This window comes from Xenopus laevis, chromosome 9_10L, assembly GCF_017654675.1.
Source record: "Xenopus laevis strain J_2021 chromosome 9_10L, Xenopus_laevis_v10.1, whole genome shotgun sequence".
In the NCBI taxonomy this organism is placed as follows: domain Eukaryota; kingdom Metazoa; phylum Chordata; class Amphibia; order Anura; family Pipidae; genus Xenopus; species Xenopus laevis.
In genome coordinates this window covers 80280939-80300569 of record NC_054387.1, presented here as the reverse complement: position 1 = coordinate 80300569, position 19631 = coordinate 80280939, and the positions used below count along the sequence as shown (strand labels likewise).

Below are 19631 nucleotides of genomic sequence, written 5' to 3'. Positions count from 1 at the left end.
AACGTTTAGTTTTCGAAGCAACCATTAGATAAAGTCGAGTTTTCAGAGTGTCAATCATATCGCTTTGACTTTTTCTAGAAGAATTATTGATAAATGAGTTCAAATCGTGGATGGAAGTTTTGTCGATTTCGTTTTAACAAAAAACTGAAATAAACTTGAGTTTTAGTAAACGGCCCCCATAATGTATACTGCTTGATATGCAGCAATCCAGCATAATTGTTATGCAGGAATGGCATCTTTTGTCCTGAAACTGATTAGTTAGAAATAAATAGGTGCTATTTTGCAAAGTTTCCTATTAGAACTAAATATGTAAAATGATTTGCTTGTTTTCTTGTACGGAATAAGATCTATTTTTAGGAATGCTTGGGACCTTGAGTTTTTCAGTTAAGGGTGTTTTTCTATTATTTTGTTTACGAGACCTAAGTTCCACGCTGAAAACGCACACTGGGCAATGGTGGAATGGTAGTTGTAGGCTGGGTGTTTGCAGGCTTGGTGCCGGCCTGTGTTCACGGAGGAGTGACAGCCTCTCTCTCCTAAACCCACAGTAGCATGTAAAGTGGAAGCTAAAGGATCCAGCAGCAGATAGCCAGGGAGGAGAAATCAAGCGCCGCTCCATGGATCGTTGCCCTGTCGCCTTTTCTGAAGAGGAGCAGAAGCAGAGTTTTGGTAAGTTATTTCTTAATAAAGACTTTGCGATTTTAAAGTATAATTTGTCTTGGTGGGTTTTTTTTTTCTTCTATACTAACGAATTTTTTAAAAAAAATGTTTGATATTACTGGTCCTTTAATTAAAAGCAATAGGATTGTTTTGCTACCAGTGAGCTAATCTTTCTCTGCCTGAAAACTTTAAGCCTGCTAGTTTAAAATCATTATAAAAGCTTTTGAACGGGTAATAAGGTATGAGATACTTGGAAATTACAATAATATGAGTTTGTGCAGCATGGATTTATGCGTAACAGATCTTGCCAGACTAATTTTATTTCCTTATATGAGGAGGTGAGCAGGCATCTAGACTCTGGGTGGCAGAAGATGTGATCTACTTAGACTTTGTGAAAGCATTTTATACAGTACCACACAGAAAGTTACTGACTGAATTAAAGAATATTGACCTGGAACTTAGTATTTGCACTTGGATAGAGAACTGACTGAAGGATAGATTACAAAGAGGAGTGGTAAATCAAGCATTTTATAAAATTACCAGTGTTGTTACTGTAGTGCCCCAGGGGTCTGGCCTTGGCCCTTTTTTTTTTTTTTTTTTTAAACTTATTAATGACATTGACATGGGCATTATAAGTACTGTCTCTGTTTTTTCTGATGATACTAAATTCTGCAAAACTATTAATTCCATGCAGTATGCTGCCACTTTGCAGAGAGATTTGACTTAATTGGAAAACTGGGCAGCAAACTGGCAAATTAGATTTAGTGCTGGTAAGTTCAAGGTTATGCACTTTGGTAGAAATAATATAAATGTAAGTTATACACTAAATTGTAGTGTGTTGGGGGTTTACTTTATTTTGAAGGCTCTTGGAATTTTTGTGGATAACAAGTTGTTTAATTGTAGGCAGTGTCTAACATAATTTTGCCTCTTTGCTAGGTCCCTGGTAAGGTCTCATTGAATATGCAGTGCAGTTTTGGTCTTCAGACCTTAAAGGGGCGGCATACACCGAAAAACACATTTGCTAAAAATGGGGACAACAAATAAGATATATGTTGAAATTACATTCTTCCTTTTTAGTTTTAATTTTTTTTGCCATTTTAAAGCTCTAATTTGAAAGCTGGGATATTTCCACTGACCTTGCCACCTCCTTCCTATATAAATGGGAAAATTTGCACAGAACTGCCTCTATACCTTTAAAAAAACAAATACGTTGTCATAAATAAGTTTTCTCATCTCCTCTGAAGTTCTTTGGGACTAGTACTGTATTATTGTAGTACTGTAGTACTGAATTAATACTAGCTTCATATTCTTGTTTAGTGCCAGAAATATCAAACACCATCACATTAACACATTTCTCATTATTAGGGGTCTATTAACCATAGTATTGCAAATTAATTTAGATATTGGCATTTTATAGCTAAAAGGGAGCTCACAGGTTGAGAAGGGATTTGAAGGCCTAGGCCGGCCCCATCTGTGTTTCAGGGAACATTTTCCCACCTATGCTAAAGGAAGGGCTGGGGTGCAAAGCTGCAGTTAGTAAATCATAAATATTGTGAACCCACCTAACCTGTAGATCTCATGGGTTTCAAGCCATCCTGCTTATCAATAGCAAGGCGACCATAGCCTTCAATTATAACCAGCAACAAGGGGGGGGTTAGAAATAATAATCCACTCCAATGCACTCTGGCAGACTATTATCATATTTGCAACTTTCATTTTTTTTTTTTTATAGCGGTTTCATTCCAAAGTATCCGTAAACTGCAAATGCTGTATGGCCAATTAAGGATCCCCATTCATGTGCACAATTTACACTTTGCTTTATTTGCCAGTAATTATAAAGCCGTTATTGCAGACACAGGGCAACTGCAATGTGTCAAGCCCTTATGAGCTCTTTATCAAGCTAGAATAGAATACCGCCGGATGTGTACCGTTTGTAATTTTCTGTGAACTATTTAGATAAAAACTATATTTAATGCCACAAAATTTATTAACCATCTTATTTATTGCAGCCTTTTAAATATGTCCCCTATATAATGAGCTGTACAGTCGCAAAAGTATACTCATTGTGTGCTTTTCTGATGTTTTATTTTAAATTATTTCTCCTCTGCTTATTTTGGCTTAAAAATGCCATCTTTTCTTAAAAGCGAGCAAGAATCATTGTTATGCCTTATTTAGTTCCTGATAATGACATAGCCATTTTGTCTAACTGTGATTATTTGCATTGCTCTATTTATTTGTGAGCCAAGCAGAAAAATAAAAATGAAACGTGAAACAAATATAATGTCCAACTTTTAAATGTGTATGATCGGCAAAATGCCTGGATCAGGATAATGCTGGTGTAATGGGTTTTGCTAACCGTAAAATGTACTTATACATACAGTTGCTTAATGGAGCCTACCCATTCCTATAACTCTACTTGTGCCGCTGCAATAAACATATCCGATTTCATCTTTAAATCCCCTAATGATTTAACTTCTTTAGCTTTTCCCAGAAGGCGCTTTCCAGATTTTCTTAAAATCCATTTGGTAGTAATACTTAATGGTCTAGTTTAACTTCTCACCCTTCAGCAAGCCCTAAAGGTTAGTTAATTTTTTATACACGTCTCAAAAGCTGCATTATTTCTTTAGAGACCGGTAATTAGTTGATAGAAGTAAATCAGCGTAACATTGTCATTACACTTCCAGATACCTGGTGTTTTGTCACCATATCCAACGTTTGTAGTTTCCTTCTCTGTTCTAATACTGTTACTGTAGTTCCTTTCAGTGGTTCCCTGACTACAGGGAAAGTAAGAATAAGGGTTCTTTAGCCAAAACTCCATAATCCCACAATCCATTGCAGGCCTCTGTTCTTTTATCTGGTCTGTTAAGCAAAGAGCATCCAAGAAAGTGTAATTTTTGGAATGTTGGCGGAAGAAGAGCTGACTACCAAAAAAAAAGTGTTTTCAGAGATGTGGAGGGGTGTAGTAAGACAGAATGGTGCTTTTACGTGAAACTACACATAAATATAACTTTAATAGAACATTTTAAATTAACACATTGGATACCAAGTATTTAAATCTTCTTATACAATGCCTTGCAAAAGTCTTAACCTCCCTTGGCATTTTCATGTTTTGATTCCTTACAACCTGGAATTAAAATGGATTGTTTGAGAGTTTGCACAATTCCCTTTACAGAACATGCTTACATCGTTGAAGATGTTTTGTTTTTTTTTTATTGTGAAGCAAACAACAAATAGGACAAAATAACAGAAATCTTCAGCGTGCATAACTGTTTACCCCCCTAACTAAAGTCAGTACTTTGTAGAGCCACCTTTTGCGGCAATTACAGCTGCAAGTCGCTTTGGATAAGTCTCTATGAGCTTGCCACGTCTTGCCACTGTGATTTTTGCCCATTCCACAAGACAAAACTGCTCCAGCTCCTTCAAGTTGGATGGTTTTCGTATGTGAACAGCAATCTTCAATTCTGACCACAGATTCTCAATTGGATTGAGGTCTTAACTTTGACATTCCAACACATTTAAATGTTTCCCCTTAAACCACTCGCGTGTTGCTTTAGCAGTATGCTTCGGGGCCTGGTCCTGCTGAAAGGTGAACCTCCCATTCTCAAATCACAGGCAGACTGACACAGGTTTTGCAAGAATATCCCTGTATTTAGCATCATCCATCCATCCATTCCCTCGACTCAGACCAGTTTCCAGTCCCTGCTGCTGAAAAGCATGCCCACAGCATGATACTGCCACCACCATGTTTCACTGTGGCGATGGTGTTCTTGGGGTGATGGGATGTGTTGGGTTTGCGCCAGACATAGCATTTTACTTGGTGGCCGAAAAGAAAAATTTTAGTCTCATCTGACCAGAGCACCTTCCTCCATACATTTGGGGAGTCCCCCACATGCCTTTTGGCAAACTCAAATGGTGCCTTCTTATTTTTAACTTAAAGTAATGGCTTTTTTCTAGGGATGCACCGAATACAGGATTCGGTTCGCGATTCGGCTAGGATTCTGGCTTTTTCAGCCGAATCCTTCTCCCCAGCCAAACCACATCCGAATCCTAATTTGCATATGCAAATTAGCCGGGGGGGGGGGAATTGCGTGACTTTTTGTCAGAAAACAAGGAATTAAAAAAAGTTCCTCTTCCCACCCCTAATTTGCATATGCAAATTAGGGTTCGGTATTCGGCCAAATCTTTTGTGAAGGATTCGGGGTTTCAGACTAATCCAAAATAGTGGATTTGGTGCATCCCTACTTTTTTCTGGTCACTCTTCCATAAAGCCCAGCTCTTTGGAGTGTATGGCTTATTGTGGTCCTATGGACAGATACTCCAGACTCTGCTGTGGAACTCTGCAACTCCTTTGGTCTCTGTGCTGCCTCTCTGATTAATGCCCTCCTTGCCCGGTCTGTAAGTTTTGGTGGGTGGCCCTCTCTTGGGGGTTTGTTGTGGAACTATTGTTGTGCTGCCATGTCAGAAAAGGTGTGTTTATACTAACAGATCATGTGACACTTAGATTGCACACAGGTGGACTTAATTTTACTAATTATGTGACTTTTGAAGTTAATTGGTTGCACCAGGATTTTTTAGGGACTTCATGTGAAAGGGTGTGAATACATATGCACATGCCAAATTTCAGTTTTTAAAAAAAAATTTATATATATTTTTCTCGTTTCACTTTACCAACTTAGACTATTTTGTGCAGATCCATCACATAAAATAAGATTAAGAAACATTTAAATTACAGGTTGGAACATGAACTTGATGGACGTGCCTTTTTTTTTTTTTTTTTTCAACCTAATTTACTCTGTAACTCTGTAAGGCAGTAGAGCTTTGTCATTTTTCAAGACAAGGGTCCTTGTAAACAGCAATTGGAAAGAAAAGTTTCCTAGGCCATGGCTGAACAGAATAAGGACAGACATAGCAATAGCACCAAGAACCAGTCAAGAAGAGAGACTAGGCACACACAATGTTAGATCAGACAGCTGTTGGCTGAGTTATTAAGATGGCTGGTTGTAGCAGTAAAACAACTGCATTGTATGTAGCTTGTTTTTATGTACAGGGCCGAACAGCGAGTTAAAAAAAAAAAAATCTGGTAGTTTCTGAAGCAAAACACATTTCTTCAACTTCCAAGTACATTATGTTTAAATGTATTTCAGGCCATTTATCTTTTGTTTGTTCTTGATGTTGCTGGCCCTTGAAGCAAAATTACATTTAGGTACATATAAATGTGCTGTTTAAATCACCACCTCCTCTTTTTCTCACATTGCTTTGCAGTTTAGACTTTGAAGAATGCGCGCACAAATTGATAAAGATGGATTTTCCTGAGAGCCAGACAGTAAGTTATTTATTTACATACTTTTATCGCCTTTGCTGTGCATGTTTATGCATTGCTTCACAGTAATTTATTGGCAACCGTCATTTTTATTCTGTGCTTTAATCTTATGGGGTTTCTGGTCATATAACTGAAATGTTATCTTTCGAGTAAATAGTGCCTAAAGAGCTTGTTTGCATGCAGGCTAAGCATCATTTGCTATGGCTAGAATTAATACTTTGGGGCAGATATGCTATATGTTGAACAGGAAAATCTAGATCATTAACACTTTTCTGAATATTTAATGAATTAACACATTTATCAAATCATGTAATGCTTTGTGCAATTTGTTCATCAGAAAGTGTTCAGACGCAAACATTTCAGAGCAATAGCTGAGCTCTAACACCCTACGTTAGTAGGGGCTTAATGAGTTGGTAAAATAGTTTCCCACATAAATATGCATTTAATGGTTGAGAATATATAGTAAGATCTGGACTTCTTGATGTTTTTTCTTCATTTGCGTAGAAGTATTTGGGTGTGCTTTTTTGCCCGATGTAGAAAAATCAGGTATAGGTCTAGCAACCAAGCTGATGTTTGCTTTCAAACAAATGTCTAATAAATGCTAGCTGTTGACTTGTTGCTATGGGTTACTAGACCTTGTGAAATGTATTCAATTATCCCTCTATTCCTGTGTAAGGGTTACAGCGTGGAACCGCTGTGATAGTGGATAGCCATTCCATTGGGAGAGGATATGGCGGAAGCCCAGGGGTGTACCCATAGATGGTAAGGGAGGCAGACATGGTGAAAATAAAGCAGGTTTACTTGGAGCTTGCAAATAACACAGGAACAGTTCAAATAAGGTAATTACCAGGAAGGTGAGGATAAGGAAACAATGCTGGAACAAGGCAACACAGGAGCTTGGAATCCAGGAGCTTGGGATACAGGTAAGGAATCACTGGAACAAGATACAGCGACCAGATACAGGATACGATTACAATTAATGACTCAGCCCTGAGCAAGGCTCAGGGCGGGGTTAATAAAGGGACGGTAATTGGGAATGGGAAACACATATGAGGGTAAACGAGGTGGGTGGAGAATGGGGAGGAACACACTAGAAACTGACAGGTACATGAAACACGAGACACACAAGGGTAAGGATCAGCCTCAAAGAGCCCCCAGTGGCTCAAAAGAACACACAATGTCCAGAATCTGGGAAATAAAGGTTCGAGTCCCGGGCTGATCCTTACATCCTGATCTCAATTGTATTAGACAATTACAGTAAGTTGGGTATACATTGGAAGATACCGTTATTTGGTGAGCTCTTCAAATGAGAGGATCTTTACCCATTTTGGCCACCAACATGCTGGGCAAATCAGAATTATACTGGGTGGCTAGGGCATTCCCATCAACACTGTTCATTAAGTTGACTATTTCATATATATTATCCACCAGTGCTTGTTTGTGCTTTTATCCTATTCTAATTACATTTATCATACACTGCCGGATTGTGATTAGATTATTTTGCATCTCCACAAATAACAGACAAATTGCTTGACTTTGATCTGGTGGGATTACTAATGTCTTTAGTAAACTTGCTTTTAATGAATGTTTTATAACTTTTATCCCTATCCAATTACATGTATTTCAATTTTGGTCCTTTAATTTAATGCAAGCCGCATAAGGTTTCCATCCCACCGACGGGTTCAGTTACTTTTTAGTTACCTTCCTAGTAACCCATTGTGTGCTTGGTTATTCATCATTTAGATCTGTTGGGTACTAACTCTGTTTGAATTTATCAGTATTCACTGCCAACTATCCAGTTTAAATCCCAGTTATGGATTCTAAAAATTAATTTTTTCAAATAGAGCATTTACTGGAGTTTTTTTAAAGAGATACTGACATAAGAAAATAACCTTTTTTATTTTTTTTATCATAACATTATCTTTGAATGCCATTTATTATTACATAGAAGTATTTGCCTGATGCTTTTACATTACCTTACTTACTACCCTGTTCCTCTATGGGGGTCTGCCATATTTGTGCAGCAGTAGTCCATTAGCTTTAGAAACTTCAACTGACAGGTTAAGAAGGGACAGTCAGGTTGGCAAAACAGTCAGGTTTAGGAACTTCAAGTAACAACTAGATGGTGTCATTTCTGAAGAAACCACAAGATGTTGGCTTTTACAAAAGCAGAACTATCAGCAAATAACTATCAATATGACCTATAGTTAACTTTTGATGTAGATTAATATTTTAAAAAGAAATTCAGTGTCAGCATCATGTAATTTCCATGAATTCTTTCTATTGCCTTACAACCCATGAGCTCTCTGCTACTGCCTTCCAGAACTAGAAACATGGTTAATAATATGTATCCTTCCATAGGTACATAGATAAATTGTCCGGGTAGGTATAAATGGATTATATTTTCAGAGGCATATCTTTTACTCTTAAAAGTGATACTGACGCTAAAAAAAACTACTATAAAATCTGAATGTACATTAAAAGTAACTATAGGCCATGTTGATTGTTTTTTGCTGAGGGGTCTGTTTTTGTAAGTAATTGTTAGATAAAGTTCCTAAACCTGACTGTTCTGCCAACCTGACTGTCTCTTCTCAGCCTGTCAGTTAAAGTTTCTAATGCTAACGGACTTCTGATGCACAAATATGGCAGCCTCCTCATAGCCGAACACAGAGAGTCAGAAAGGTAATGTTAAAGCATTGGGCAAATACTTTATGGCAAAATTATAAGTAGCAAATAAAGCCAATATTATGATAGATATTTGCTCATATTTGGTTACAATGTATTATGTTAAATTGAATTCCTTCAAGAAAACAAGACATTCTAGTCGTGACCCACAATTGCCTTGCATAAAAGTGTAATGAAGTGGTTACGTTCGGATTGCTTTACTTTCATGGTAAAGCAATCCGAGATTTCATCAGGAAGTAGAGTCATTGAAAGTTTATCAAACAAAAGACAATACCTGTTTACATCAAGTTTTCTGCTAGTTTTACAATCATTAGTAAATATTTTTAATCTTATAAGCTCTCTCCTGTGTGGAAGTTGATGTTGTTATCATTGTTACTTTTTAGTTCTTGAGTTTATTTGGACCAGTCAGTCGAGTCTGACTCCCACCCAGCTTGTATGGTCTCTGTGGGTATGTTTCTATGCATACCATTTCCCTGACCACTGGTGTTTTTAAGAGTGGAATTATTATCTCTTTTTGTAAATTGTCCACTACTCAAGTAGCATGCTTTAGAGGTTAACGGGCCAATGCAGTAGAGGTACATGTATATTGCTGATATTACACAGAACGCTGCGGGTTCTCAAAGATTCAGCACTAACCCTCATGTGACCCTGTTACCCATCCCAATAACACCACAGCTTGCTAATAATGGAAAGTATAACCATGCTGTTTTGAGCCATGGGAAAACTACCTGAATGGCAAGACTGTAAAATGGTGTTCAAGGCAGCTTGAGGGCCTTGGGTTTGACTGCTTTGTACGATAGCGTATTGTAACCATACAGTGCAACTGAATAGATTTGCTGACTAGCTTATGTGAATGCCATTCCTTTGTATAGCTCCAGTCCCAATGCACAAAAGAAAACCATGTAAAATCATCTCTCTTTCTTCCCCAGCGGTCTAATAATAGCTGCCATGTTTCTCATTTACTTGACCTTGGTCACAGTCATGTTGAGGGTTGTAGCAGCAGCATCTGGAGAGCTTGCTGTTCCCTCAGTATTAGTCCCATATGCCCAGCCTAGCAATATTTAAAGTTTAGCTGTCAATTTCTGTCGTCTTCTGCTTTTTTTTTTACCACTCGTATTGCTACGGAATTATTTAGGAGTATATTGGTTTAGGTACATTTTCTGAAAGGTTTAATATTACCATTAAGACTGTAATTTGGAGGTTTCTTCAAAGGCTTTACTCTCCAGGCCCATGTTTTAAAACTATTTGTTAAACAGATGATTGAGTTAGGCATACAATATAGGTTGAAACTATTTGTATTTTATGCTGCTTATTTATGCAGCATTCTCAAGCGTTTGCAAGTTTCTCCCATTTGGTTATTTTCTACACCATTAAAAACCTACATGGTAGCTAAGACTTAATGTCCTGAAGTACCCATTTACTTACATTAATTTGCAATTGTTATTGCTTTCATTTGTCAACGCTTTACTGCTTGTATTGGTTATTATGGGTTTTGTTTGTTTTCTTGTATGTTTAATGTATACACTCATTTATTGTACAATGTTGGTGTTTTATAAATGCTAAAAATGATGCTCTGATGTATGAACACAGTTCATGTAGTGTCAAATTTGTACAGATAAATGTTGCACACTTGCCAGCCACTGTCATACTGTATGTTCATTGGGGAGCTCACAGCATGAAAGCATTTACCCTCTTCCCAACACTAAATCTACCCTGACTTCATAAACAGGGAAATAAGCCTAAGCACCCTTATGGGAAGCCTTAACAATAAATGGGCCTGCTTGAGGGCAGAGGTACACATACATTTTCTTATCACCTGCCCAGAGCCTTCCTGTTGTGTTATAATCCCTTAATAAAAAAATGAAATGTTCGTAGCCTAGCAAGTTTAAATTGGTATCCGTGAATTCACGGATCTTTCTGTAGTTATTATGCCTATTAAACGCTGCTATGCACAATAATAGGAGGTTATGGTGACCCTTTAATTTTTATAATTTTTCATAGCAACTTTTCATGACCCTCCACAGTTATAACATGCATGGAATAGATCCCTCACAAAGCCTTGGGGAATAAGACTGACGACAATCCATGTCTTGTGTTGTAAAATTAAAATTTCAGACTAGAATCTACCGATACTGAAGTTTAGATTTTATCTCCTAAAATCTCAATCACAGTCTGATGATTAGAGCAATACTTAAACTATGGCTTTAATTCTTCCAGGGATAGTTTTCCTGTCCTACATTTCAGTGCCCATGCTGTCTAATAAAACCTGGTAACAGGATGACACAGAAGTAACACTGCTTGGTTTAAGAAGTTTGAAAGCTTTTCCAGCATACCTAGTTTAACAGAATGATGTGGCATGATCAAAGAAGTGCTATTTTGTGTGCATAAATAAGTGTGTGACATAAAACTTCAATCATTAAGACCTTCAAATGAATTTGGAAGTGGTATTTTTATGGGCATCTGTTTAATGAAATGCTTCCAATTTGTTTTCTGTAAGGCACAGATGGCTTCTTAATTGTAATGTTTTTTTCTGTGATCACCAGTAAAGGGGCTTATTTCATCCATTTTCATTTGAAGAAATACTGCATTTGTGTGAGTAATAATTATGAAAAGGGCTGTTTTAAACATTGTTGTTTATTTACAACAAGTAGTTGCTGAAAATGTTAATAGATAGAATTGCCCTGTTCTTGCTTATTTAGCCCATGTACATACAAGATAAGGGCAACGTTTCGGAACCCCACTGGGCCCTTTATCAAACCTTGAATAAAGGGCCCAATGAAGTCCCAAATGTTACCCTTATCTTGTATGTACATGGGCTAATTAAACAAGAAATCCACTTGCTTCACTTTAATCAGTGTGCCACTGGTTTATTTCTGCATTGGATACGGGATGTGTTGTCCAGGAAAAGGCCATCCAGATTAAGCACCTGACACCCATAACGGGTGTACTCCAAATCCGATAAGGGCTAGTCCACACGGGGAGATAGCGACGCGTTTGCGGGCGCGGCGACAAAGCGCCGCGACAGTCGCCGCGACCGGCGCAGGCGACAGTTTTGTATGGGCGCCTATGTAAAAACGCCTGTGCTAACCACACGAGGCGATGCGCTTTTCAACAGTCGCCTGAAAATGCCTCGCCAGGCTTTTTCAGGCGACTGTTGAAAAGCGCATCGCCTCGTGTGGTTAGCACAGGCGTTTTTACATAGGCGCCCATACAAAACTGTCGCCTGCGCCGGTCGCGGCGACTGTCGCGGCGCTTTGTCGCCGCGACCGCAAACGCGTCGCTGTCTCCCCGTGTGGACTAGCCCTAAAACACTGACTGTTCTTTAAAGGGGAATTCAAACCCCCAACTAATAAAAACCCTTACTCTCCATATTCCCCGCTCCCCCACCCGCACAGCTGTTAACACCTGTAAATGCCCCTAAGCCTCTAATTACCCCTCGTTGTAGAGTCAGCGCAGCATAGCTCACAGGCGCCATCTTCAGAAGAAGATTACTGATGCGCTGGAAGATGGGCGTGAACTCCACTGACTGCGACAAGGGGTAATTACAGGCTATGGGGCTGTAATAACTCACCCCGGTGGTCTAGTGGGAGGGGGTCTGCCTCCGCGCTGTTCTGCTTCCTCCTCATTGCCGGCTTCTAAGGGTGCGCGCAATGCGCCTCTCCTCTTTTTATAGGCGTCACTACGACAGCGCGCAATGACGGGTTTTTCAGGTTGCTATTGATTGCCCGTTATAGGATCTTTTCTTTGTGAGTTTCCCGGTGCCTCTGTGCTGAAAAGCTTCTGTTATCTGATACCTGTTGTGACCCCTGCCTGTTTTTGACGATTCTGACTTCTGTAATCCTGATCCTGCCTTTTAACCGACTCTCCTGTATCCGTATCCCTTCTGATTGATCTCCTGGTTTGACCCTTGCCTGTTTGACTCCGCTTGTACTCTGCCTGCCCGGACCCAGCCTGATTGACTACGCCTTCTGTTTATTCCTTGCACTGAGACCTTCTGCCCAAAATACTTTGCTTTACTGTCGTGCCCCTTTGCTTGTCCAGAACCCTTAGCTTGGCACCTCTCTTATTGAGACCTGGCGGCATCCGATTAGCCGAGGGCTCCTCCCGAGGTGAAAGGCAGCTGTTAAAGGCTCTGGATTTAGCGTGCCGACCGGACAGGGGCATTTACAGGGTTGGGGGACTATGGAGGGTATGGGGTAGGGGTTTTTATTAGTTGGGGTGTTGAATTCTCTTTTAAGGGCAAACATATTGAAAGTATCTATGAGGAGAAGTGCTTCTCGAGCTCAGGCATACTTAGTGTTTTTTGAAGAATACTTGTGTGCATTTGGTTCCACTAACTTTATATGGCACTTTGAGTCCCCCAAATTCCACTGAGAAGAAAACCAAACAACCATGTGTAGTAGTGGAACCACATACATGAAAATTTCAAACACCAAGGCAGTTCTAATGGAAGATGATGTGCAGTCTCTCAAGCCATGTGGACAGTACAGGCAGCAAGATACATGCCCATGTGGGAACCAGGGAAGCACACATTAAATCTGTTTAGGATAATCTTGAATCTATTGTTAACAACACAGGATGGGAAATTGTGGGATTTTGAGCGTCCAATCTGTTGAATTTAGCAGGGCTACCGATATACATGATGGTGCATTGTTTTTCACTATTTCTGTATATTATTTAGGGGCTCAAGAATGTTCAAACCATGTAGTTTAAATTAAAGTGAAAGACAAGCACTCATAGCAACTACCAACCTCCCTTTAATATCTTCGTTGTTGCTTCCACTTCCACAGTTCACTTGGTGCTAATTTAAGACCTAGGAACCATACCCGTTTGGATCAGTGCCTTGCACCTGCTCTATCTGTGTGGTTCCTTTGTCTTAAAGCAAATACAGTAGCTTGTTTTTTTGGTGTTTTGTGTACCATGAAATACATGTGTATTCTTGAACTTTATTTCCTTGCTATACAGAGCAAGTATTCTTCTCTTTTAATATCAATGTGAATTGTAGTCATGGTCTAATCCAGTAAAATATATAATAGCTATAAAAATAATGGAAAATATTTATGATGAATCAAACCAAATTATTTTTAAATGAGACATTTTGTGTAAAAAATAAGAATGTACCAGTGCATTATACTCATTTAGATATAGAAGAATTGTGCTTCAAAAAGTAGTGTTTCAGGCTGATTTAATAAATTTTTCTGCAAAAACCCTAATAATCCATCCTTTCCCTTCCACTTCCTGCTCAACGAATTCCCAGGCTGTTCAGGGGAGCCAGCGGCTCTCAGCACACTGTACTGTAGGCGGAACCAATCAGCAGCTAGCAGGACCTTATAGGGAAATGACGCCTGTCTGTGCTTGTGTGATTGCAGGGCTGTCATTGGCTGTTCTCCTCCTACCGTGCTTCTGGCAAGGACCATTGGGACACGCCCACCCCTCATTTGAAACGCAGGGACCAGAGAACATCTATAGGGCGCTCCAATAAAGGGACTCTTTTTAAAGATATTAGTTTTTAGCACCATGTAAAATCAACACCATATGTTACTTATAATTGCCTACAAAATTAGGTTTTTTTTATTTATTCTATATGCCTCCTTTAAAATCCTACTCAGTTCCTCCATAGGGTAGATTGTTCATATTGCTGGCAAAAAATATCCGTCATAAAGATATTTAAAACAGATCCTCCAAAACTTTTCACAGTTGTTTGTAAACATTTGGCATGTTTAATTAAAATGTTGAAATACTTAATTACTACAAACCACAAGGGATAACATTGTTATTTGCACATTTAGCTTTAAAATTAATTTGTTTTGCTAGTGCGGCAGACTTCATTACCATCAAACCATGTTTTATTGTGTTGTACAAGACTCAATTCGTTGGCTTTTTGTAATCATATCCTGTAGGCTGACTTTAGGCTGCAAAATAATTCTGTGTATGTAGAGACTTGGAATAGTGATTGATTCCATTATAAATGCGGCGAAAGCATATTGTTTTTAAAGCAATTTAAGCAAGTCGTATGTGGGTCTCTTCCATATGTGCTAGAGTCTTCTGCTGATAGGGTAATAGCACACATTTTACACTACCAGTTTGGAGATATGGGACCCGTAGATGAACTGCTCCCGGCAATGACTTTTTTTCATTGAAATATTTGGTTTTCTAGATCACAGAAGTTACAGACGAAGCACTAATCCTTGATCTCATTCCGTGGTACTTCAAGACAGTGAGCCAGGAATGAGTCACTTGGTGATTGATATTTTGGTTTTCTTTAAGGTACCAGAGGGCTTCAAATTTTGCCTTATGCTGAAAGTTTAATTAGCGATATTTGCCCCAGGTAAGAGTATAACTTAAGGAGGTGGCACGTGTAGTGATTCTAAGTTGCTTTGTCACCAGAAAACTCAGAATCGCTCCCCATTGAGGAGACTGTCGCTACAAAATAATGACTTCTGAGTTTTGGAGCAACACTTGTGATTGCAGCTGATTGCCATGCAAACCCATGGGGAGCAATACTGGCTTTTTGTCTCCTGGACAATTAATAGCTGTGTGGGCGACAGAACACTTGGAATAGCTCCCTACTGGATTGCTCAGGATTTGGCTGTCTCCCAACATGTTGTTGCAGGATTTGGTTTTGGATGAATGCAAGCTCTGCGCAACTCAACTCTACAGGGTTGTAGTTTTTTTCACAACTGATGCAGTTTTAATTTTTCCTTATTTTAATGTGCAAGTTATGATGTAGATATGACCAGATCTTGGACCACCACATCTAACCAGCTCTGGTTTCCCATATACAAAAACTGCAGATCCCTAATATAAAGCCTTTTGCCTGTAGGCCTCCATCATTGTGGAGCTCCATCAGAGCAGGCAGTCCTAAATCAGAGTATTTATAGCAAAAGCACTCCTTGCATTATGTTGAATATTCAGAATTTTTAAAATGTCCTGTCATCAGCATACTTGTATTTGGAAGGAGCCCTGGTACAATCCCATTTGATTGTATTCATTACCATTACTTAAGAAATAAAATAACTTGGAAGTGCCTTTCTGCACATTTAGCATCCAGGCTATTGTGTTGCAGCTGCGGAGAGGAAAAAATTGCTTACTGAATATTACATTTTATTTTTAAAACCGAAAGAACTATGCAACATGATACTGGATTGCTGTGCTCAGCAGAGAACATATGAGAAGTTCTTTGGATTGCTTGCAGGGGTATGTTCATTATTTTATCCACTATCTTAACTCTTTGGATTCATATGCTGCTCTGCTTCATTAAGATCTTATACAGTTATTTAGTATAGAATAAAATAGACCTACAATGTGCCTTTATGATTATTAAAAAGTATAAATCCCTTTTTTACTAAATCAAGGGAGCTGTCATAGGAATAATAATAAAGAAGCTGTCATTTTACTTTTCTTTTCTAAACTGTATTCTCAAGACAATAATATTAATTAAAAGTCATTTCTTTATGACTAGAGGAGCTTCTTCCCAACCCCATAGAGACTGTGGCTGTTCACATACAACTCTGTAATTATATGTGCATATATGCAGAGCAGCATTCTTCCATCCACAAAATACATCTGTACTACAGTGATTATGGGAAGGAGTTTTTAGACCTCACTGCTTGCTATAGTTTGGTTTATTGTGTATCATTTCTTCCATTTTTCAGCATTTCTGTTTGCTAAAGAAAGATTATTTGGAAGCTTTTGAGAACATCTTTAAAGGGATGCTGTCATGGGGAAAAAATAATTTTTCAAAATGAATCAGTTAATAGTGCTGCTCCAGCAGAATTCTGCACTGAAATCCATTTCTCAAAAGAGCAAACAGATTTTTTTATATTCAATTTTGAAATCTGACATGGGGCTAGACATATTGTCAATTTCCCAGCTGCCCCAATTCAGACTTTATCGAATTGTCTAGTGCAAATATCAAGAAACAGCTTCAGGGACAACTGTCATTGACTTCTACATGCCTTCGACAGGTTTGAGATTAAGTATTTTCGGATTCTGATTTTTAGCAGCTTTGGGGTCTAATAAATCTCTAAAAAAATTTGTTTTTTCCCCTCAAAAAATTTAAATTTTTTAATTTGAGTTTTACCCTTACTCAAATAGATACATTTGAGGTTTAATAAATGGCCCTCTTAAAGGGATACTGTCATGGATTTTTTCATATTGTCAATTTCCCAGCTGCCCTAAGTCATGTGACTTGTGCTCTGATAAACTTCAATCACTCTTTACTGCTGTACTGCAAGTTGGAGTGATATCACCCCCCTCCCTTTTCCCCCCCAGCAGCCAAACAAAAGAACAATGGGAAGGTGACCGGATAGCAGCTCCCTAATATAAGATAACAGCTGCCTGGTAGATCTAAGAACAGCACTCAATAGTAAAAACCCATGTCTCACTGGGTTAGATTGAGAAGGAAAAACAGTTAGATTGAGAAGGAAAAACAGTAGCCTGCCAGAAAACATTTCTCTCCTAAAGTGCAGGCACAAGTCACATGACCAGGGGCAGCTGGGAAATTGACAAAATGTCTAGCCCCATGTCAGATTTCAAAATTGAATATAAAAAAATCTGTTTGCTCTTTTGAGAAAAAATTTTTTTTTCCCATGACAGTATCCCTTTAAAGAACAATTTGATACTATCCACCGGCTGGAAATCAACAAACCCATCTCCTGTATACAGACTCCGTTCCTTGGAGTGTAAGTGGCCAAGAAAGCCAAACCTATGTATATCTTGCATATCTCAAGTGGGTTCTTGCGCATTAAAAGAATATCAATGCACATTTTGAAGGGACAATATAAATTGTTTTTATTTGTAGTAAAGTATTATTGGATGGCATTTCCTTTTAATTGTGAAAACTTGCTTTTGTGCTTTGAAACTAACAGAAGAAAATCCCAGCACTAAATACTTGTGCATAAAATTGAGGTTAATTTTTATTTTTTTACATTTAATCCCTCATTAATCCTCACTGGTTCTGAAGATCAGTTATGGAAAGAATCAAAAAGTGCGCATTTATGTTCATTTCTGCTGTTGGGTTTGCACAAACTTCCCCACAGTCAGTTGCATGTAATCTCAATAAAGGTACTTGCCTCAAAGGGTGCCTTTGAGGGTGCACAATTCAGACTCAACACCCCCTTGTGACGACAACAACACTGGATTTCTGGATAAAGGACAAAAAACCCAATAGCATGCGGATTGCGCTTTGCATTAATGGCTTAAATCAGAGCTCTTGCGCACCTAAATCCCAAGGATAATGAACTCCTCCTTTTCTGCAAGTCTGAGACATAGACAGAAATTAGGGAAAGTGAGGAGCTCATAATACAAGACTTCTCTTATAATAACCTTGACCATCCAGGGGGGAACCATTACTGGTAGAAAAAGCAAACCATAATAATTAACTGACATTAACAAAAAAATATAGAGAAAATGAATGTTTTGTATCAAAAATGTTATCTGCTTTTTTTTCTCTTTTTTTTTTTTTTAAAGCACATGTTGGAACACAGGTGTATATTTCCCTGTCACTCTATAAGAAAAAAACTGCTTTTTGTGAAAAGTAGAATTTACTTTTTGCTGTTTTTCAAGCTGTTGGGAAGATTATTTTCCATCTGCATACTGTGATTAAAGAATTTGGAACTGCTGAGATATGCTTCCCAGTCTAGTAGTAGCACAGCATAGGTATTTCAGCCATTCTGTCTCTTGCAGTGCTCTGACATAATTAGCCTTCAAGCACTGCTGGCAGATTGCACAAGAAAATTGCTTCTACCACAGAGAAACAGTTCAGTTGTATGTCACTTTATTGACCTACCTGGCCAATTCGACAGGAAGACGAATACAAAGGGAGAAGTGTATATCCTCCACCTAAAAGGAGAGCTAAGCCCCCATTCATCTTCTCTACTGGCCCCCTTCTCTGCTGCCTCTGCGCATAGTGTTAAACAAGTATAAGTGTCCCATCCAGCAACACTGACCTAAATTTGCAGAGTAGCACAACGGAGCTCAGGGCCGCCAGGTTTGGTCATTTTGCTATGCAGGCTTTTAGCTCTAGGGGTGGTTACTTCTCCTTTAAGTTGATGACCTAACATTGTGTCCCAAGATCCTTGCCAAGGTGAGGCTCTCCAGAATCATAATCCTGAGGCTCATGAATAAAATCAAACAATCTCTATTGAGTCCACATAATTAAAGACATGAATGCTTAGGGGAATGAATGAATGACATGAAAGCATAGGGGCTTCCAGTTCCAGGGTGGCACACCTCTGCAAGGATTTTAGTACGCTGTTCTACCAATAACTATGGTTTTGGGGCAGCAGAACCTGAACCAGATACATTTGGTGAGTGAAGCCCCTTGCTTAGGGGCTAAGTATTACATATAATTGTGTTTTTCTTTTGAACACTCTTGGATAAGATGGATGGAGAACAATCCCTCTGTTCCCCTATGAAAAGAAAGCTGCAAGAGACATAGTAGGGACCACTGCCTCAAGACCTATTGACACCACTTTACTTTCCACCAAGTGTCATGCAGTGCAGAGCCAAAAGCAGTTCTCCCTTATTCTTTCCACTAACAGGATTAGTACAGGATCAGCCCAGACCCTACTTCTCTTTTACTGATATATCTGCTTGTTTTCAGTTTATTTTCTGATTCCTGATGTTTTTATGTTTGCAAAATGGGTGACTCATCTAACATTTCATACTGGTGAAATATGACGGGAATCAATAGTAATGCCCCAGTGGGAGCTCTGCATTGCCTACAATGTTATACAGAAAAATAATGTAACCGTATAGCTTTGGAGCACAGGGTTTCTCAGGCAAAAATGCATTTGCTTATACCCAAATCTAACCAAATATACAGGAAATGCTTATGTCCATGAAACTACTCTTCACAGTGAGAATAATAACTGTTCATAGGGTGTTCACATCTATAGGGTCACTAAATTAGCTTGTCAGAATTTCTGATTGAAAAGGCCTTTCGGGAAACTGCATCCCAGCTGGG

At 38.7% G+C, this 19631-nt stretch overlaps 1 pseudogene; it reads left to right on the top strand.

Moving 5' to 3' along the window:
* Nucleotides 1-19631, top strand: part of LOC108701851 — a 40366-nt pseudogene that overhangs the window by 13861 nt on the left and 6874 nt on the right.